The following is a 22,754-nucleotide window of genomic DNA, read 5'->3' as shown; positions in this document are numbered from 1 at the left end:
TTTATGATTCCTTCTGTCCTTCCTCTTAGTTAGGTGCAACACATTCCCATGGCAACAGACCATGTTTATTGCACTGAGAAGGCTGTGTCCCAGCTTGATGCACCTTTCCATCCAATTTCCTTTATTTCACCTGGATCTTCACCTAATGGGTCATTAAGCTCATTTGTAAGAGATTCCTTGGAGGGAGCCGTAAGTGGCAGCACAGTATCCATAGAGAGATTTGATTATAGGTATAACATCTAGTTAGAAACATCTTTCAGAGTAGCAGCCGTGTTTGACTGTATTCACAAAAAGGAGTACTTGTGGCACTTTGGAGACTTTCGTGAGCTACAGCTCACTTCATCAGATGCAGTGCTTATGCTCAAATAAATTTGTTAGTCTCTAGGGTGCCACAAGTACTCCTTTTCTTTTTAGAAACATCTAACTCCCTGCAAGGATGCAGACTTCAGGCTAGAATGACTTGGCTCTGTACCTTGCATACAATCTGTGGTGCTTTTCATCTATATACCAGTTAAGAATTATTATTTATTACATCCTGCCAAGATTAACCATTTCACTCCTGAATTTCTTATTTGAGTTTTCAAGTAAAGATTTGCAAGGGGCAGAATTTAGTGGCAGCTTGGATGGTTCAGGGAAGCACTTAAACATGTGCATATGTCCATCTCTATTTAGAACAGCACTTATACATATGGTTAACTTTAAGCATGTGCTTAAATCCCATTGATTGAAAGATAAGCACATGCTTAGAGCCTTCCTGAATAAGATTGCTTTCTTAACTGGGGTCTGAGTGGGTCAAGTGAGTAATGGAAGGGGAGGGGAGGCACTGGAGCAGTGGGCAGAGAACCTGAGCAATGGGTGGCAGAGGCAGCAGCTATGCCAAGTGGCAGAGGAAGGGAGCTGTAGCTACTTTCTAGCTGCCCAATGCAGGAAAAGAGCTGCCTGTTGGTTGTGTAAGCAGGGCTGTAGAGCATGCTGGCAAGAGCTAGCTCTGTGTTAAGAAAGAATTGCACACAAGGGGGTTACTAAATTCCATTCATCTCTCAGGTAGGTTCGGGGTAATTTTGAATGACACCTCAGAAGCCCTATCTGCTCTGGGACAACACCTAGCATTTATAGAGTAAAAAGAACAAGGAGTACTTGTGGCACCTTAGAGACTAACAAATTTATTTGAGCATAAGCTTTTGTGGGCTAAAAACCACTTCATCGGATGCATGCAATGGAAAATACAGTAGGAAAATATATATATACACAGAGAACATGAAAAAATTAGTGTTGCCATACACACTATAACGAGAGTGATCAATTAAGGTGAGCTATTATCAGCAGGGGATGGCCCATCACTACAAAAGGTTTTTTTTCTCCTGCTGATAATAGCTCACCTTAATGATCACTCTCATTATAGTGTATATGGCAACACCCATTTTTTCATCTTCTCTGTGTATATATTCCTTCTGTATTTTCCACTGCATGCATCCGATGAAGTGGGTTTTAGCCCACGAAAGCTTATGGTCAAATAAATTTGTTGGTATCTAAGGTGCCACAAGTACTCCTCATTCTTTTTGCTGATACAGACTAACACGGCTACCACTCTGAAACCATTTATAGAGTGCCTTTCAAGCTGAAAAATTCCAAACGGAATTATAAACTGTAGGTATAGGGATCAGTTACCTCCCACTTTAAAATGCAGCCACTTCTTGGGGGCAAGAAATGCTGTAATAATTCTGTGTTGGCTACACCCCTTTCTCTAGGAGGAGAAGTAAAGAGCTTCTCCATTGGACCCACAGATAGTAATTTGGGATGTAATGATCCTAACTGGAATTTCTCCAGGATACCTTACTCTTGCAAAAATAAATAAATAAATCAGGTTCTGGCCTTTACATTTCATCCAAAAGAAGACCCAAGTATCAGCCCCTGACACCATGCTGGAGCGCTTTTTTTTTTTTGTAGTGACAAATAGGGGAGGGTTCCTCCATGTAGTGAATCACCTATATCACTTCTTACAGTAGTAGGTACTGATCACAGCTGCTACTACTTAGCTCATGAGATTTGACAAGCTCCCTGCCTAAAGTGCAGTAGAATGGAAAAGTAAACAAAGACAGACAAAATTATTGATCTAGAGACATACCAGCATTTCCTCTTTGTTTTCAGTCCATAGTGATCAGTTTTCATTCACTCCACAAAAGTAATGTATTGGAAACCCCAAAGAGAGAGAGACAAGCAGCTGTGTTCAAGCCTCTTTGTTTTGCAAAGATGTTTCCCTCATGCTATCTGAGATGTCTAGCCCCAGCTTTTGATGTTCTGTGGTGTACCTAGTATGACATCGTCTAAAACCGGCTAGGAATGTATTTTCCTTTCAACTCTTTTCCATGAAACTATTCACTCTGATGTTGTCCCCCAAGCACCCTCTTTTTCATCAGACCTTAGTAACTGAGTTGTCATATATGCATCTTGATTATGCAGCAAACCAAAGAAGCATGGCAAGGTGCTGAATCATCTAAATACAGGAGAATGTAAAGGACAGAAAACTTACTTACAGAGTTCATTTTCTACAATCAGTCAGGCTTTCAGTTAATATCTTAAATCATGCCATAGGAACTGGTTCAGATGAAGATGTGCATCATGACTGGGAAAGCAGTGTGTGGTGTGGCAGGGGAAAGGAAAGGAGAGGAAAAGAGCAATCAGGGGCACAAACTGAGAAGTATTGAAGCTTCTTTCTGGAAACTTAAGCCAGCCCTGGAAAGGCAAAGCCTGATGTTACCTGAGAGTGTAGCTTCAGCTCACTAACGTAGAACTCCACACATTGCAAGTTCAAAGCACTGTGGACATTAGATAACTAGCCTAACAACTGCCCTGTGATGCTGTCCCCACTTTAAAGATAATTCTATGATTCTGATTTAGCTCCAGTCTAATTCATTGGGGTGCCTTTATATTTATTTTTATTTTATTATTTGTTTTGCATCTAAGTAGCATCACAATCAAGTTTCTCAACTCCTATCCATGTGTAGTGATGTTCAGTTGCATCACAGCAGATCCACAGTATTTCAAGTCCCAAAACACTTTTTATTCCCATTTAGGCCAATTTAAATAAAACTGTAATAACATTTATTCTAAAAAAAGAAGGGTTATTTGTCAGTGAATCATCTTCTCTGTTTTCTTGCTGAACTGTAATGTTTTGCCTGTATGTGTTTAACAAACCCGCTCTCTGGACCAGGGCCAGCTCTAGGTTTTTTGCCGCCCCAAGCAAAAAATTTGCCGCCCCAAGCTCAGGTGGGGCTGGGGCTCACAGGCGGCGTGGAAAGCAGAGGGAGAGATGTCACCTTCTCCCAGCGCCTGCAGGGGCTTTCCCCACTCCCCTGCCCAGCCGCGCAAAGAAGCCCCGATATAAGGGGTGGCACAAGGCAGCGCAGCAGCCAGTCAGCAGATGAGATGGCGCAGCCCAGCTCCCCGGCAGGATTCGCCCTCTCCTCCCCAGTTAGTGGCTGGGCCCTGGCAGCTCAGCATCCCGGGGTTTGGGCTTCCCCTTCCTGCTGCAGCCGGGGGGCGCAGTGCCCTCACCCTGTCTAAGTGGTGCAGCTCCGAGAGTGCAACTGCCCCAAAAAAAAAGGATGGCCAGAATGCCACCCCTGGAAATGTGCCGCCCCAAGCACGTGCTTGCTTTGCTGGTGCCTAGAGCCAGGCCTGCTCTGAACTTTGAAACATGCATTTTCTACCTTTTGGCTGTAAAATGTCTGACTGTGTAATGTGCCTATGTCACAACTGCCCTCTGCTGGACAGAATGATAGACCTGCTCAAGTGCGCGTCCATAAGGAGGCTGTGTCCATAAGCTGTAATGTTGCTGAAGTTGAAGAGGGCTGTGCTTCTGAAGTAGGAAAATGTGAACTCTGTTCCTCCCTATAAGTGAGAAGTTCTTGATGATGTGCTCCCTTGCTTACCTGCTGCACCATAAATACACACCCATTCTGCCTCCAAATTTCAGGGAACCCTGCTATCTTTAAACTAGCTCCGTACTCAGTTTATAGATTCATAAATTCATAGATACTAAGGTCAGAAGGGATCATTATGATCATCTAGTCTGACCTCCTGCACAATGCAGGACACAGAATCTCACCCACCCACTCCTGCGAAAAACCTCACCTATGTCTGAGCTATTGAAGTCCTCAAATCGTGGTTTAAAGACTTCAAGGAGCAGAGAATCCTCGATCAAGTGACCCGTGCCCCATGCTACAGGGAAGGCAAAAAATCTCCAGGGCCTCTTCCAATCTGCCCTGGAGGAAAATTCCTTCCCGACCCCAAGTATGGCGATCAGCTAAACCCTGAGCATATGGGCAAGATTCACCAGCCAGATACTACAGAAAATTCTTTCCTGGGTAACTCAGATCCCACCCATCTAATATGACCGAGCTGCGACACATCCACAGTGAACAATACAGTTTGGCTGATGGGTGGAGGCCAGTTCTCAAAATAACAGCCAAGGACTTATTAGCCCAGTAAGGAGACCTTGATTGACACTGTAACCTTTGCAACATGGCATGATGGAACTACTGTGTGCAGAGCATCCCTTTGAAGCTGAAGTCCCCTTATTCTACCATTGATCATCTGAGAATGATGGCAAAGCATACCCGCCCCCTGAAGCTTTAAAATTGTTCTTACTAGGTTGTGGGTTAGGGGAACACCTGTGAGCATTCATGGTGGAGGAATATTTCTAAATCCATGTGCAATGCCATGAAAAATCCTCTCCAGCTATGTGATCGAGGATTCAAACAATCAAAGAAGAGATTGGACTTGAAGAATCCAAACAAGATTTACCCCAGATTCATCCCAACAGGAGTTTGGGAGTTTAGTACTGGGTAGATGACTGCATGGTTATGGACTTGTTCAATAGACATGATAGTCATTTTCATACCAAGTTTGGGAGATGCTTCCTTGTTGAGGATTACTGTGAAAATCAGGTAGGGTCTTCCTAAATGTTTATATTTAATTTCAGAATCCAGTTCAGAAAGCAAAGCAAAGCTCTCTTCTGTGTGTGATTTGCACATATTTTTGGGTAGATTATACCTTCCTTCTCCGCACCCTAAGAGTTCTGGCTCCCTCCTACTAGAACTTCTGACATTTTTCCACTGCTGTAAATTAATCCATTGACAGCACAAACTACCCCAAATCCTGTTTTGTTTTGTTTTATAAATGCCCTGCACTTCTATTTCTGACACAAATAACAGATACATTTCCTATCATTTTCAGTTTTAAGCTGTAGTTTTTGAAACTGAAATAATCAGGCATAAGAAACCATTTCATTGTGTATCTCAAATATCCCAGGAGAATTCTCCTTTGGCAGTGAGCAGCAACAATTTACCCATTAACAAGATTTTACTAGATCTTCAGGACAAACACAGAACTGCTTCATGAGAAAATGGAGCATCTAGAGGTCAGTGACAGATTCAACCAAGCTGAGAACTGGTGCCTAGTTCTGTATCTATCACATGGAAGAGCCAAGCTTTTTGTACAATTTTTTAATTTTTGCTTACCTAGTGCAGAGTAGAGATGGAAAGATGATGCTTGGGGAAACTTTACAGCCTCCATTTACAGTTGTCATTTTTGGGCAACAAACTCATCCTAAGACAAACTCCTCGTGTCGCAATCTTGTGATGCTGCATCATCAAGTCAAGTCACTCTCTCACCACAGCACAATATGATGTTTTTGCGCAACAGCATAACAACATTTTGGAATAAGATTTTGCCAGTCTGAAAATACTTTGCAAGGCATTTAAGTAATTGTACAAGGCTAGAGGACCTAAAACTGCCCTTGGAGATCCTAACCAACAAAATAATTTTGAGTGGACTCCAAGGGGGAAAATTAGAATCCAACATGTCACCTGTGATTGTACATGAAGAGACTGAAAAATACCCAGACAAGGAAGATTTTGTTTTAAAAAAACATTGAAAGCTATATTTGCATCACACCTGGGCTTTCAGACCACTGACCAGATGAATCACTGAACCACACAGAAGTCATCCAATAGGAGAATTGTGTGTGCATTTGCTCCTTTGTGCCCGTGCACTGAGGAACTTCAAACCCTAATTGCATAATTTCAGGAGTCTGTTTTGTTTTTTAATGAGAAAATGTAGACAACCCTCTTGTTTTCCTGTAAAACACATATTCTGGTATGTCAGGTTTCAGAGTAGCAGCTGTGTTAGTCTGTATCCGCAAAAAGAAAAGGAGTACTTGTGGCACCTTAGAGACTAACAAATTTATTTGAGCATAAGCTTTCATGAGCTACAGCTCACTTCATCGTCTCTAAGGTGCCACAAGTACTCCTTTTCTTTATTCTGGTATGTGTGTGATTGATCAGAGCAGAGACATTATAGTGTCTGGGATAAACATGCACTTTGATGGGCAGGCAGGAGCAGTCTGCAAAATCATGTGGATGGCATGCTACAGTCTCTTGTGTAAATCTGTTTTAGTTGTTTATAGGTTATTAATCCCAATACACCATAACAGCAGCAATATACCACCAGAGATTTTCCAGTCTCCCTTGTCAATGTGCCTGCCAAGTACATGGCTGGAGGGATACACTCATTTTTACTAGTGGGATTTTTAACCTTTTAGCTGCTGCCTTCCCTGTGTTCCATCTCAAAGGGATGCCCAATACCTTGGATCATTCATAAGCAGTAAGTGACAGGTTCTGCATTCAGCTTCTGGAAACTCTGAGTGGTAAGCATTCTTTGTTAATTAAGCATCACACACAGTCCACCAGGGTACCTCTACCAAGTGTCTTTACTATTGTTTGTGCTCACAACATAGCAGCAGTTATGTGGAGCTCCCTTCCTGCTCTCTGGCTCAGCCTTTTATACTGTTTGCTTCCTTCTCAGAGCTATCCATCTGGTGAGCTGATTACCTCATTAGTGCAAGTAATCCCTCCTACCCTTTGAAACCCAAACTACCTAAGTCCCTTCTGCTTTAGCTACACCCAGGAGTATGCCCTGGGTATTCTAAGGGTACACAGCAATTAAACACACACGGCTGGCCCGGGCTCTTGGGGCTTGGGCTGCGGGGCTAAAAACTGGTAGGTAGATATTCAGTCTCAGGCTGGAGCCCGAGCTCTGGGGCCCTGCACGGGGGTAGGGGCCCAGTGACCAGGGTCCAGCATGATCCTGAACATCTACATAGCAATTTCTAGACCTTCAGCCCGAGCCCCAGTTAACAAACCCAGGTGAGCTATGGCTGTGCCTGTGCCACAAATCTTTTATTGCAGTGTAGTGCAGTATTATCCTTGTGACCAGGATGCTAGCGTCCAAAGTTCTTAATGTATAGCTGCTAACAGCAACCTGTCACAGTCCCCTGGTACACCAGAAACGTTAGGCAGAAGTCTAGCAAATTGAGTTCTGGACTGATAGCTCTAGCAACTGAAGCCCTCCACAAAACAGGGATACTGCTACATGTGGCAATGCATACAGCACAGCTCAGATTCAAAGTCAGGACAAGTCTTGTATTATTGCAGTTCATCAAGTTTAGGCCTGTACTTAGCATTATGTGAAAACTCTTCCACTCAGTTTCTGATCTTGTCATATTAACCGCATATGAGTTCTGGACTGACAGCTCTAGCAACTGAAGCCCTCCACAAAACAGGGATACTGCTACATATGGCAATGCATACAGCACAGCTCAGATTCAAAGTCAGGACAAGTCTTGTATTATTGCAGTTCATCAAGTTTAGGCCTGTACTTAGCATTATGTGAAAACTCTTCCACTCAGTTTCTGATCTTGTCATATTAACCGCATATGACAATTCTTGTCCATGTTATCCGTATGTCATCATTAATCTGTCTATTTTATTATGAGCTGTGTTTATATCAGCCTCTCATAAACTGCTACGTGGGGGAGTAAAGTGGTCTACTCTTTTTGTGGATGATCAAATGTTTTTTTTATGAACACACTAAAATTACAGATTGTTACAAAGAACTATAGGAGGGGCCAGTGGTTGAATATGTCAGTTACACTACCATCTCATTAGACAATAAAAAAAAAGAAAGCACTTCCCTGTGTTGCTTAGTTAGTTAGCCCTGGTCTACACTAAGCATTGAGGTCAAATTTAGCAGCGTTAAATCGATGTAACCCTGCACCAGTCCACATGACAAAGCCCTTTTTTTTTACTTAAAGGCTCTTAAAATCGATTTCCTTACTCCACCCCCGACAAGGGGATTAGCGCTGAAATCGGTTTTGCTGGGTCGAATTTGTGGTACTGTGGATGCAATTAGATGATATTGGCCTCTGGGAGCTATCCCAGAATGCTCCATTGTGACCGCTCTGGACAGCACTCTCAACTCAGATGCACTGACCAGGTAGACAGGAAAAGGCCTGCAAACTTTTGAATTTCAATTTCCTTGTTTGGCCAGTGTGGCAAGCTGCAGGGGACCATGCAGAGCTCATCAGCAGAGGTGACCATGATGGAGTCCCAGAATCGCAAAAGAGCTCCAGCATGGACCTAACGGGAGGTATGGGATCCGATCGCTGTATGGGGAGAGGAATCCGTGCTATCAGAACTCCGTTCCAGTTTTCAAAATGCCAAAACATTTGTGAAAATCTCCCAGGGCATGAAGGACACAGGACATAACAGGGACCCAAAGCAGTGCTGCGTGAAACTTAAGGAGCTGAGGCAAGCCTACCAGAAAACCAGAGAGGTGAACGGCCGCTCCGGATCAGAGCCCCAAACATACCGCTTCTATGATGAGCTGCATGCCATTTTAGGGGGTTCAGCCACCATTACCCCAGCCGTGTTGTTTGACTCCTTCAATGGAGATGGAGGCAACATGGAAACAGGTTTTGGGGATGAGGAAGACGATGATAAGGAGGCTGTGGATAGCTCACAGCAAGCAAGCGGAGAAACCGGTTTTCCCGACAGCCAGGAACTGTTTCTCACCCTGGACCTGGAGCCAGTACCCCCCGAGCCCACCCAAGGCTGCCTCTCGGACCCACCAGGCAGAGAAGGGACCTCTGGTGAGTGTACCTTTTAAAATACTATACAAGGTTTAAAAGCCAGCATGTTTAATGATTAATTTGCCCTGGCATTCGTGGCTCTCCTGGATATATTCCCAAAGCCTTTGCAAAAGGTTTCTGGGGAGGGCAGCCTTATTCCGTCCACCATGGTAGGATGCTTTACCACTCTAGGCCAGTAGCACGTACTCGGGAATCATTGTAGAACAAAGCATTGCAGTGTATGTTTGCTGGCATTCAAACAACATCTGTTCTTTATCTCTCTGTGTTATCCTCAGGAGAGTGATATCATTCATGGTCACCTGGTTGAAATAGGGTGCTTTTCTTAAGGGGACATTCAGAGGTGCCCGTTCCTGCTGGGCTGTTTGCCTATGGCTGAACAGAAATGTTCCCCGCTGTTAGCCACACGGGGGGGGGGAGGCAAAATGCGACCTTGTAACGAAAGCACATGTGCTATGTATGTAATGTTAACAGCAAGGTTTACCGTGAAAGAGTGTACCCATTGTTCTATAAAATGTGTCTTTTCAAATACCACTGTCCCTTTTTTTTTCTCCACCAGCTGCATGTGTTTCAAGGATCACAGGATCTTCTCCTTCCCAGAGGCTAGCGAAGATTAGAAGGCGAAAAAAATGCACTCATGATGAAATGTTCTCTGAGCTCATGCTGTCCTCCCACACTGACAGAGCACAGACGAATGCATGGAGGCAGACAATATCAGAGTGCAGGAAAGCAGAAAATGACCGGGAGGAGAGGTGGTGGGCTGAAGAGAGTAAGTGGCGGGCTGAAGAGAGGGCTGAAGCGGAAAGGTGGCAGCAGCGTGATGAGATGAGGAAGGATGCAATGCTGAGGCTGCTGGAGGATCAAACTACTATGCTCCAACGTATGGTTGAGCTGCAGGAAAGGCAGCAGGAGCACAGACTGCCGCTATAGCCCCTGTGTAACCAACCGCCCTCCTCCCCAAGTTCCATAGCCTCCTCACCCAGACGCCCAAGAACGCGGCGGGGGGGCCTCCGGCCACCCAGCCACTCCACCCCAGAGGATTGCCAAGTAACAGAAGGCTGGCATTCAACAAGTTTTAAACTTTTAAAGTGCTGTGTGACCTTGTCCTTCCCTCCTCCACCACCCCTCCTGGGCTACCTTGGTAATTATCCCCCTATTTGTGTGATGAATTAATAAAGAATGCATGAATGTGAAGCAACAATGACTTTATTGCCTCTGCAAGTGGTGATCGAAGGGAGGTGTGGAGGGTGGTTAGCTTACAGGGAAGTAGAGTGAACCAAGGGGCCCATTTCAACAAGGAGAAACAAACAGAACTTTCACACCGTAGCCTTGCCAGTCATGAAACTGGTTTTCAAGCTTCTCTGATGCACACCGCACCCTCCTGTGCTCTTCTAACCGCCCTGGTGTCTGGCTGTGCGTAACCAGCAGCCAGGCAATTTGCCTCAACCTCCCACCCTGCCATAAATGTCTCCCCCTTACTCTCACAGATATTGTGGAGCGCACAGCAAGCAGTAATAACAGTGGGAATATTAGTTTCGCTGAGGTCTAACAGAGTCAGTAAACTGCACCAGCGCGCTTTTAAACATCCAAATGCACATTCTACCACCATTTTGCACTTGCTCAGCCTATAGTTGAACAGCTCCTGACTACTCTCCAGGCTGCCTATGTATGGCTTCATGAGCCATGGCATTAAGGGGTAGGCTGGGTCCCCAAGGATAACTATAGGCATTTCAACATCCCCAATGGTTATTTTCTGGTCTGGGAAGAAAGTCCCTTCCTGCAGCTTTTGAAACAGACCAGAGTTCCTGAAGATGTGAGTGTCATGTACCTTTCCTGGCCATCCCACGTTGATGGTGGTTAAACATCCCTTGTGATCCACCAGTGCTTGCAGCACTATTGAAAAGTACCTCTTGCGGTTTATGTACTCGCTGGCTTGGTGCTCCGGTGCCAAGATAGGGATATGGGTTCCGTCTATGGCCCCACCACAGTTAGGGAATCCCATTGCAGCAAAGCCATCCACTATGACCTGCACATTTCCCAGGGTCACTACCCTTGATCTTTGATTGCGTTGGCTACTTGCATCACAGCAGCCCCCACAGAAGATTTGCCCACTCCAAATTGATTCCGGATTGACAGGTAGCTGTCTGGCGTTGCAAGCTTCCACAGGGCTATTGCCACTCGCTTCTCAACTGTGAGGGCTGCTCTCATCTTGGTATTCTTGCACCTCAGGGCAGGGGAAAGCAAGTCACAAAGTTCCATGAAAGTGCCCTTATGCATGCGAAAGTTTCGCAGCCACTAGGAATCGTCCCAGACCTGCAACACTATGCAGTCCCACCAGTCTGTGCTTGTTTCCCGAGCCCAGAATCGGCGTTCCACCGCACGAACCCCATTAGCACCATGATGCCCACATTGGCAGGGTCCATGCTTTGAGAGAAGTCTGTGTCCATGTACTCATCACTCTCGTCACCGCGCTGATGTCGCCTACTCGCCCGATTTCACTTTGCTATATTCTGTTGATGCATATACTGCTGGATAATGTGTGTGGTGTTTAATGTGCTCCTAATTGCCAAAGTGATCTGAGCAGGCTCCATGCTTGCCGTGGTATGGTGTCTGCACAGAAAAAAGGCGTGGAACGATTGTCTGCTGTTGCCCTGACGGAGGGAGGGGTGACTAACGACATGGCTTACAGGGTTGGCTTACAGGGAATTAAAATCAACAAAGGGGGTGGCTTTGCAAGAAACTGAATGGCCTCCTCAAGGATAGAACTCAAAACTGGGTTTAGCAGGCCATCGATTTCACAGAGGGAGGGAGGAGAAAATGAAAACAAATCTGGTCTATTTCTTGTTTTGAGCCACTTCATCTATCTTTATACATCATGCAGGCAGCAGACTGTGCAATTTGACCGCTAGCCATCATCACCTCCTGGGTGCTCGGCAGAAGACGGTGCAGTATGACTACTGGCCATCGTCTTCTGCTGGCTGCAAATTAAAAGACAGTGCACTGCCGATAGGACTCAATCGCCATGAGACAAAACAAGGGAAATGACCTGGCTGAGTCACTCCCATGTTTGCCCAGGTGCTCGGTTAAAAGAGCATCCAGGACTACGTCGACGATGGCTACCAGCATACTGCACTGTCTGCTGCCAAAAGGCAATAAACTGCTGCTGTGTAGCAATGCAGTACCATGTCCACCAGCACCCAGGCAACATACAGTGATGGTTAGCTGAGCGGGCTCCATGCTTGCCGTGGTATGGCATCTGCACAGGTAACTCAAGAAAAAAGGTGCAAAATGATTGTCTGCCCTTGCTTTTACGGAGGGAGGGAGGGAACGGGGGCCTGATGATATGTACCCAGAACCACCCGCGACAATGTTTTAGCCCCATCAGGCACTGGGATTTCTACCCAGAATTCAAATGGGTGGTGGAGACTGCGGGAACTGTGGGATAGCTACCCACAGTGCAAAGCTCCGGAAGTCGACTGTTGCCTCAGTACTGTGGACACAGTCCACCGACTACATGCACTTAGAGCATTTGTGTGGGGGGACACACACTTGACTGTATAAAAACACTTTCTACAAAACCGATGTCTATAAATTCGACCTAATTTCGTAATGTAGACATACCCTTAGTTAGTTAGTTTTAGTTTGTGTGCTGATTATGTACTTGGCATTGTACAAAAATATTTGGAGAGGAAAAATAATATTGTGCTTCCATACCAGGGAGAAGAAAAATTCTGTGTTTTGAAAATTAGTCTAATTTAATCTGATACTACAAACGCTAAAATGCCTTAATCGTATGGTTATTGTACGGTGTCACTACAGGGCAGAGATAAGTTTTTGGGTGCCCAAACTATGCATTTCCTTACCTTAATTTATTTGTTTGTTTGTTTTGTTTTCAATGTGTAACCTGAACTCTGACTTTCCTGGGTTTGTAATGCTTGGCTCTGGGATTACGTTTCAGGGAAGCTATAGTTTATTACCCTAAATTACTGAGATATACTCTCAAGCTTAATTCCGTTTTAATGTAGTTTTTGCCTGGGATTTATACAATACCTATCACTGTGGTATGTAAGTGCCTGCATTACTGCGGTGTTACACCGTAAAAATGGGTTGCTCTGGAAAAGGCTCACTTGGGTTTATGATGAAGAAATCTCATGACAGCTTCAGCAATAATGTTAGCAAATATAATACAGAAGTATTATTACATATGAACCTTTCACATCTCAGTTTGTTGACGAGAACTACACCAGAGAGCAAAGACAAGATGACTTTAGTACTTGGCAATCCTGTGTCTCCCCTATTCTGAACAACTGTAAAATCAAATGCAAACAATGGGAGCATTGGATTGAGATGAAGTGATGATGGCCTTTCCTTCCATTACCTCTCCTATGGCAATCACCCATTTGATAGTCACTTGTTTATAGTCATGCACCTCGCCCTTCAATTCCTAAAGGTGATGCATGGCATGGCCTGGCATCAGAAGACAGAAGGCTTGAAAAAACTCTATAGATCTGCCTGCTGCAAGAGACAGAATCAAATCAGTGATGCTTTCTTTTTTTAATCTGATATTTTTTGGTGTGTGGGTGTGTGTTGGATTTTATGTCACTATATCTTTCTCACTCTTAGCTCCATCTGTATCGAGAAACAGATACAAAACACCAACAAAGCGTTACAAATAGATTTTTAGTCTACTGTGTTCTCTGGGAAAAAGTGATTTCTCTAGCTTGTCTTCATCACTCACTGCTGCTGTGTCTGCTGAATGGTGGCCAGACTCAGGGACAGACTTGTGTGATTAGCGGAGGATGTCCCATCTGGCAGACAGACTCTTTATACGTGTGTGTCCTGCATATTACTGTAGTTCCAAACTCAAATCAGGGACGTTCTTGATCTATGGACAGCAGCTCTGTTGAGTGAGTCCAAAAGCCAAAATGGGCTCAGTTGGGAGTTGTTCTTACATATCTGACAGCTTTCTGCACTGTGGCTTTAAGGCCAGTCTACCAAGGCAATCCTGTTATAAAATGATTTGGTACTGCCTATATAGATAGAATCTGACTGTCCCTATAACTAAGCTATAGCCTTGGACTGCCCAAGGTTTAACCTTTTTATACGGACACAGTTAGGTCCCATCTGTAATAAGATTTTTAACAGTAGAATCAGGTTAGGGGACAACCATAATCATGAAAAGGGATCAATTTTATGAATTAGCCATGTTTCAGAGTGGTAGCCATGTTAGTCTGTATCAGCAAAAACAACGAGTCCTTGTGGCACCTTAGAGACTAACAAATTTATTTGGGCATAAGCTTTCATGGGCTAAAACTCACTTCATCAGATGCATGGAGTGGAATATACAGTAGGGAGGTATAAATATACAGCATATGAAAAGATGGGAGTTGCCTTACCAAGCAGGGGGTCAGTGTTAATGAGCCAATTCAATTAAGGTGGAAGTGGGCTATTCTCAACAGTTGGCAAGAAGGAGCGGAAATCACTTTTGTAGTGCTAATGAGGCCAATGTAAAAAAGGTGGCCCATTTCAAACAGTTGACAAGAAGGTGTGAGTATCAGCAGGGGGAAATTAGTTTTTGTAGTGACTCATCCACTCCCATTAATTCGATGGTGTCCAGTTTGCAAATTAATTCCAGTTCTGCAGTTCCTTGTTGGAGTCTGTTTTTGAAAATTTTTTGTTGAAGAATCACCACTTTTAAGTCTGTTATTGAGTGTCCAGGGAGACTGAAGTGTTTTCCTACTGGTTTTTGAATGTTATAATTCCTGATGTCAGATTTTTGTCCATTTATTCTTTTGCATAGAGACTGTCTGGTTTGGCCAATGTATATGGCAGAGGGGCATTGCCGGCACATGATGGCATATATCACATTGGTAGATGTGCCACTGAACAAGCCCCTGATGGTGTGGCTGATGTGGTTAGGTGCTATGATGTTGTCTCTTGAACAGATATGCGGACAGAGTTGGCAGTGGGGTTTCTTGCAGGGTTTGGTTCCTGGGTTAGTGTTTTTGTTGTGTTGGTGAGTATTTCCTTCAGGTTGGGGGGCTGTCTGTAAGCGAGGACTGGTCTGTCTCCCAAGGTCTGTGAGAGTGAGGGATCGTCCTTCAGGCTAGGTTGTAGATCCTTGATGATGCGCTGGAGAGGTTTTAGTTGGGGGCTGTAGGTGATGGCTAGTGGCGTTCTGTTACGTTCTTTGTTGGGCCTGTCCTGTAGTAGGTGACTTCTGGGTACCCTTCTGGCTCTGTCAATCTGTTTTTAAATCTTTTTGCAGATGCCTATCACACCCTGGGTCCCTCTCTTAACATTGGGAAAACTAAGGTACTCTACGAGCCCTCACCTGCACAAACTACTCTTCGTACTCCACAAATGACCATCTGAGGAGAACCCCTGGAAAATGTGGATCATTTTCCATACCCTGGCAGCCACCTCTCCCAAACAGCCAGCATTGACACAGAAATCTAATACAGGATCTGCTGTACCAGCCCATCCTCTGGAAGACTATTCATATGAGTTTTCAATGATAGGGATCTGCAAACAGGCAGCAAGATGTTGGTTTACAAGGAAGTTATCATCCCCATGCTTCTCTATGGATGTAAGACCTGGGCAACCTACAAACGACATCTCAAATGGCTGGAGTAATTCCAGCAGTGCAGCCTCGGGAGGATTATTAGGATCAGCTGGGAAGACTGATGCATTAACATCAGTGTTCTCTCTTCAGCCAACATCAGCAAGATAGAAGCGCAGGTCATGAAACATCAACTCTGCTGAGCTGGCCCCTGTGTACATATGCCTAACACTCACCTCCTAAAGCAAATACTCTTCTTCCCAGTTAAGTCAGGGAAGAAGGACTTTCCGAGGGCAACGGAAGCGCTTCAGAGACATACTGAAAGTACATCTTAAAAAGGGAGGCATCAACCCAACAAACTGGGAGGAACAGAACACAGTGCTGAACAGAACACAGTAACGCCACACCATACACCAAGCCACTGCTCACTTTGAGGAGAACAGACATGCTCATGAGACAGAGAAGCGACAAAGGAGGAAAGAAGAGGCACAACACTCCAGCCAACAACTATGTCTCCTCAAAGATCACACCTATCAATTCTGTGGGAAAATCTTCAGGTCACAAAATTGGGCTCCTCAGCCACCTAAAAACTCACCATCCTTACATCGAGGGATAGCCGAAGAAGACCCCACCCAGATCAGCCATGTGATAGGCAGGAGCCCAGTACCTCTTTACATGGTGGGAGCACTGTTACACCCTGTCACATGGAGCTGAGCTCAGTGGCAGGCTGGCTCTGACTGATGGTCAGAAAGTGGATCCAAGCTCTGCCAGACCAAGGAGGGGAGTGAGTGCGTTCCAGACTCAAGGACCACGCCGTCAGAATGTTCCACTGGCTTTTAAATTAGAACTAGGAGACTTGTAGCATGAGTGCCTCTGGTGGTGGCAGCGACACTGCATCACAGGGTGAGAGAGGCAATTTACTAATTAAGGGTCTGAATTTCATCTCCCATTTGAGTAAACAGGAATATACCCATTTATATCAGTGGACACTGACTCAGGCCCTAAACATGCATAGGTTAAGCAAGGGATAGTAAATAAGTCCTGGAGAGCCTCCCATATACAAAGCAGAGTTATTTAGAGCCAAGCTTGCAGGGGAATGAGGATCATTACAAATGAGTGCAAACCTGACTGTAGATTTTCCTTATTTATTGGCTATTATGTGCCTGAATCACAGCACACAGCTAAACTGCATGCTATAATTCCTGTCACTAGTAACACATATAGGCCATCCATCTCCAACATAAAAAATGCATGAAGTTGGGGACCTGTTGTGTAAGCAGGGGTTTTGTTTGGTTTGTTTTTTCTCCCCTGAATTTACGTTGTTAGAAATTTCCTTCATTGATTTATTGCATCTGCTTTTGTTCTAGCACAACCCTGATTGTAGAATGCCCAGCTTCAGATGTAGCAGATTTTAAAGCTTTTTTGTTTCTCATGGCTTTGGGTTTATTTTTCAGAGAGAATAACATGGTCTAATGTTCAGATCAAAGAACAGGGAGCCTGGAACTTCTTAGCTTTGATGCTTTTGACACTGTTTGCCACTGGGCAACTCAACATCTCTTCTTCAGTTTCCCCCACTGTAGCAACGGTTACATATTTGCCTGTTTACTTAACTGAACCACCAAGATCTACCACAAACTGGGTAACTGTGTGGTCTGATTGCCTTCACTCTCCTTACACCCATCCTTGCTATTATTACTCTCATTCTTCCTATCATGTCAAAATAGATAGTAAGCATTTTGAGACAGAGACCATATCTTTCTATTTGTCTTGTAAAGCACCGAGCACACCCTTGGGCACTGTAAAAATAATAACAATGGGAAGATGTGAGACTTACTTAATATTTGCAGTGTTTCTATGATAAAAACTGCTAATAATATTTTATGACTTTATCCACTTTTCAACTGTTATGGCAACTTCGAATCTTTTAGTTTTTAGGACCTAATCTAATCTTCAATAGCAAAACTCCTAATAACATCAGTGAGAACAAGATCAGGCCCTTAGTGCCTTATCCTGTAATCCTTACATGTGCAGGAAGGACTGTGTATGCAGGAGAACTACCCCAAAATCTGGCTTTGTTTTATTGTAAAGCATCAAGGCTATTTTAGGATACATTCCATATAAAGAATCATTTTATTATAAATGATTTAGCACCTAGATTTTAGTCCTTGCTTTGTGTTCTCCATTTAGTAAAAATGTTTTAGTAATAAAAAGTTGCTAGATTGTATTTGAGCAAGAAAGACTGAAGCTATTATCCACTGGGGAGAGTTTGTTTAGAAGAGAGGATGCAGCACAATATCATACCCAAGTAATTTACAGATGTGCCAGATGCAAAATGAACTGCCAGATTTGTGCATTATTTTTCATTAGCAAATTTTAGTGCAGGGCAGGTAGTTGCTTTACTCCCCAGAGAAAAAGGTTCAGGATTCATGTTAAAGAATTATCACAAGTGAACTGAATTTGGAGCAAGACAAAGAAATTAAAGCAGGGTGTTTTCTTGAAGAAAGCCACTGCTGTTGTGGGATTATTTCTTCAAAATAGTGTTTGATTACCACCTTGTGTTTAAGAGTGTGAATTACAGCTCACTGCATTTCATTATTGTTTGTACACTACTAAATGTTGCCAAGTATTTTAGCTTTCTTTTCGGTCTGAAATTTCTCATCTGTTCTTATATTTTCCCCGCAAAGTAATACTATTAATTCAAGCAAGCACCGTGGTCTAGTGGAGTCAAGAGACCTGGGCATCAATCCTGATTCTGACACTGCCTCACTGTGCAATCTTGCGCAAATAACTACTCTTAGTCTCAGTTTCCACATCTGTAAAATGAGGGCAATGTTACTTCTTAGAGGCAACCAGCACACCTGCCTCTCCACTTGAAATCCCTATTGCCTTCAGAGCTTCAGGCCCCACTTTCTCTGGTGACAGCGCCACATTTTGACAGTTGTTGAACTTCTCTGTACACGTTGCCATAATAAACACTGCCCCAGAATCTGCTGCAACTCTGACACTGGCTCTCCCTTCATCCTTATCCCCAAACCTACTCCCTTTCCTGTCATCATTTCTATCCTCATGGACTCTCCCTCTGAACCTCACAATATTCCCCACCCTTCTCTTTTCACATCTCCCCTTCTTCTGATCTTTTTCCTGCTCTAGTGATTAAATCAAGAGCCTGAGAATCAAGACTCCTGCCCGTTGGTCTCAAATGTATTATAGAACAAAGTGTGGAGTGGCAAGCACCTCTTGGGGGTGAGGGATAGCTCAGTGGTTTGAGCATTGGCCTGCTAAATCCAGGGTTATGAGCTCAATCCTTGAGGGGGCCATTTAGGGATGTGGGCCAAAAATTGGGGATTGGTCCTGCTTTGAGCAGGGCGTTAAACTAGATGACCTCCTGAGGTTCCTTCCAACCCTGATATTCTATGATTCTTGTGATAAGTTATGTAGATTCCCAGAAGGTTTTTGAAAGTGTACATGGAGACAGTCTTTGGAAAATTATGGCATGCTACAGAATACCAGCAAAAATCATTAGAATCATCAAGGATCTGTATGATAATGCTGAATATGTAGTCAGAAATGGTGACACCATTAGGCAATGGTTCGCAGTAACAACTAGAGTAAGGCAAGGGTGTATTATGTCCCCACTATTGTTTTCACTGATCATTGTCTATGTCATGAGAAAAGTAACCAGAGCAACCAAGGAATTTTATGGACAAATGAGAAAGTGCAATTTGATTACCTCATTTTTGCTGATGACATTGTCCTGCTTAGTTCAACACATCCCTTAATGAAAGAAAAGACCCAGCTTTTGACAAATACAGTAAAACAAGCTGGTTTATTCATAAACAAGGGAGAGACAAAATATCGGTGCAGCGTCGCTTCTGTAGTGTAGCTGTGCTCTTAGTTTCAGACAGGTAAAATCTTTGGCCCATTGTGAAAATGCTTTCAGGATTATTTACCTTCTTATGTGAATGGCTGATGCAGGAGCTTTTTCTGATATGATTTTGACAAATATGGTGTATCAGAAGTTCTTTCTGGCAGCGATGTGACTGAGATCAACCTATTCTGAACTCCAAACCTAAATAATGAATGGTCATTTCATGAGCAAAGCATTTTGCCTCCTTATTTCCAAAGAAAACCCTTTGTCTGGTTTGATTCTATGTATTGTTATATGTGCCTCTGGCACATGTTACCTTATGCCATTAGGGATTCCATCAAATTACCAGCTCAAAGAGCTGTATGTGTTGTTAGGATGTTTTTGCATAATCATAAATTAGAACACCTCACATAAACCCAAAAGAACAAACAGTACCCACCAGCTTTAAATTTGCCCTCTAAAATTTGCACTAACATTTGCTTATATCAAAATAAAAAATATTATTAATTTTTAAAATTAGCATTTGAAATGAGGGCAGATTTTCACTTCTCAGTGTCCCTTTTAAAATTACATATGCAGGTCCCAGCCAGCTGAAATGAACTCTCCTCTAAGCCTGCGATTCCTCAGGTGAATGTAGATTGGCAGAAGTACCATCAATAAGTTAAAATAACATTAAAATTGGGGGGGGGAGGAGCACAAAGAAGTAGAAGCTCTACAGATGTTTTATCTTCAAATGTAAAGTTCAGAGAGGGTACAATTGAGCAATGGTACAATGCAAACAACTCATTTGCTACAGTGAAACTTCTAATCTGATCTCCCACTAGCCAGGATCTTTAATTGAAAGGAATGCATGCAGCACTTTAAAAGGAATCAGTCCCTCCTCTTTATGTTCCCTTTAGGTGTTCCTGGCCAGGGATAGCTCTAACTCATTCTTTTAAGGTTTTCTTTATTCTTATCCTCAGTTTCCCACTCGGTGCCATTTTGTCAGAATTAGGTACCATAAGAGAACAAAGGTAAAGAGAGACACATTTTAAAGTCAATCCAATGATCGAAGTATGTTGTATAATATGTGTTTTAATTCAAATACTTCCTTTAATCAGCTTCATAGCTCACTTCCCAACCCAAAATGTCCCTTCAGTTGCTAAACCTAACTGCTCACTTTTTCTTGCTGGAATCTTCTGGAGATGTAGGGGAAAGGAAATAGAACTGGAAAAGGGAGGGGAGGGAAGAAGCCATCATTGGGGTGGGGAGAAATAAAGAGTCTGGTCAAGGTGGGGAATGCGCTTCTTAGTCAATATGTGGTGGGCAGGTAGAAGCCAGAGTGGGGTTGTGAGTTAGGGGTGGGGAAGCCAGCATGGCAGGAAAAAGGTGGAAGGTGTGTTGGAGGCCAACATTATGTGTGCAGGCATAGGGTTTTCTTGGACAGAGGGACGCTGGCTTGGCAGAGTTGTATGGGGAAGAGGAAGGCTGAAGTAGGGGTTTTGTGTTGGATAAGGAAAGGTTGTCTTGGAGGAAGTATTGTGGTGAATAGTGGTCTGGAATGGAGTCGGGGGGGAGGCAGCTAGAGTGGGATCATGTGTATGGGAGATGGAAGGCTGGAGGGAGATTTGTGTTAGGAGAAGCCTGGTGTGGGGATGTTGGAGGCTGTCATGGGGTTATGCAGGAGGTGGCTGTGTGCTGCAGATATATGTTGGTGTGGGAAGCAGATGAACAGGCATATGCGAGCAGGCGGTGGAGAGAAAAGGTTGTGTGCTGTGTACACAATGTTAGGCTTGTGTGGTCATGTGTGGGGGTGAGCTGGTGTGGATTACAGAGTGGGGAAGGGTTGGCGAGGGCGGGGTGGGAGAGGCTGGGTTTGTTGTATGTCCATAGAGGAGAGGCGAGTGCAGCACAGGGTTGCGCTGGCATGGGGAGCACAGGGGAAGATGCAGCAACTATCTGGTTTCTTGACAGTAAAGGATGAGGAATATTGATGGAAATAGAAGACCGGTCTGGCGTAGCTCTTGGGGTGACTGAGGACAGGGGACACTCTGCTACTGATGTCCCTCTGTATCAGGGGTTCTCAAACTGGGGGTCAGGACCCCTCAAGGAGTCGTGAGGCTATTACATGGGGGGGGTCGTGAGCTGTCAGCCTTCACCCCAAACCACGCTTTGCCTCCAGGATTTATAATAGTGTTAAATATAAAAAAGTGTTTTTAATTTATAAGGGGGGGTCACACTCAGAGGCTTTCTGTGTGAAAGGGGTCACCAGTACAAAAGTTTGAGAACAGCTATTCTGCATATTCCCTTTGCTCTGCATTAACAATGTCCACTTTGGAAGCCTCTCTCTTGTCCTCTCACTAGCGGAGAGGGTTGTCACTCTGCCCTTATGCCTGCCTTTCCTGCATCCTGCTCTGGGCCAGAAGAGAGCATGGGACCAGTGAGTGGGTGTGGCCCCGCATGGACTGAGTGTGATTGAACGGCAGTGGTTCCCACTCAGCCACAGTTGTGGATTGTTACAGTGCCCTACCCCAGCTGTTCCTCTCTCCACTACACAGTGAGTTCGGTTCCTGGGTGGCAGAGATGATGGCCTTGGTCGTGGAGGGTCCACTGGCCTTGTGGGTACAACGGGCCCCAGGGGTCCTGGTCTGGATCCAGGATGGTGACTGTGCCCTGAAAGCTGGGGGCCCTGGTTGCTGAACCTTCCCCCAGTGTGTGAAGAAGGTGCTAACTAGATGTTCGCCCCCTCGCTTTTCAGGTTGCTGCGAGTGGTAGCAGGGCTGTCCGTGTTGGTTTGCTCCCGGCTCAGTGATACCCCCATCCATAGGCAACACAGATCCTCCTGTTTGTCATAGCAGGTGCAGGCCCCTCCTGGATTGCCCTGGTCTGGCCACGCAGCCTCCTGAGATCCCTGCTGTTCTGGACCACCCCTGAGGGGATACAGTGCTCCATTGGCAGCTCCTGTAATGGGGCACTCACAGACCCCAGCCAGCTGCACAGGAATAACTGGTGGAGAGGCGATTTGGCCCCTATGTGGAACAGATCACGCCCCTCCCCACAAGGTCGCTTTTCTGTCCTTCCCTAATTGAGGACCTGAATCTGTAGGACTGTCAATTGGGCCCCTTTCTTAATTGGAGAATTGGGGTAGAAAGATGTAGTGTCTTCTGACTACTTACACAGGGCAAGAAGCTACTGTGTAAACACAGCTGCTATTTTTCATACTCTGTAAAAATATGATTTAAATAGAAGTCCCAGTTTGTCACAGGATCATATACTGGGAATTGACCATTGTATGTATTCTGTTCAAAGCTAAGAGTATTAGCAAACCCCATGAAAATCTTATGTGTAATAGTTCC

Source organism: Dermochelys coriacea, chromosome 9 (assembly GCF_009764565.3).
Source record: "Dermochelys coriacea isolate rDerCor1 chromosome 9, rDerCor1.pri.v4, whole genome shotgun sequence".
Classification (NCBI taxonomy): domain Eukaryota; kingdom Metazoa; phylum Chordata; order Testudines; family Dermochelyidae; genus Dermochelys; species Dermochelys coriacea.
This window is presented reverse-complemented; position numbering follows the sequence as displayed.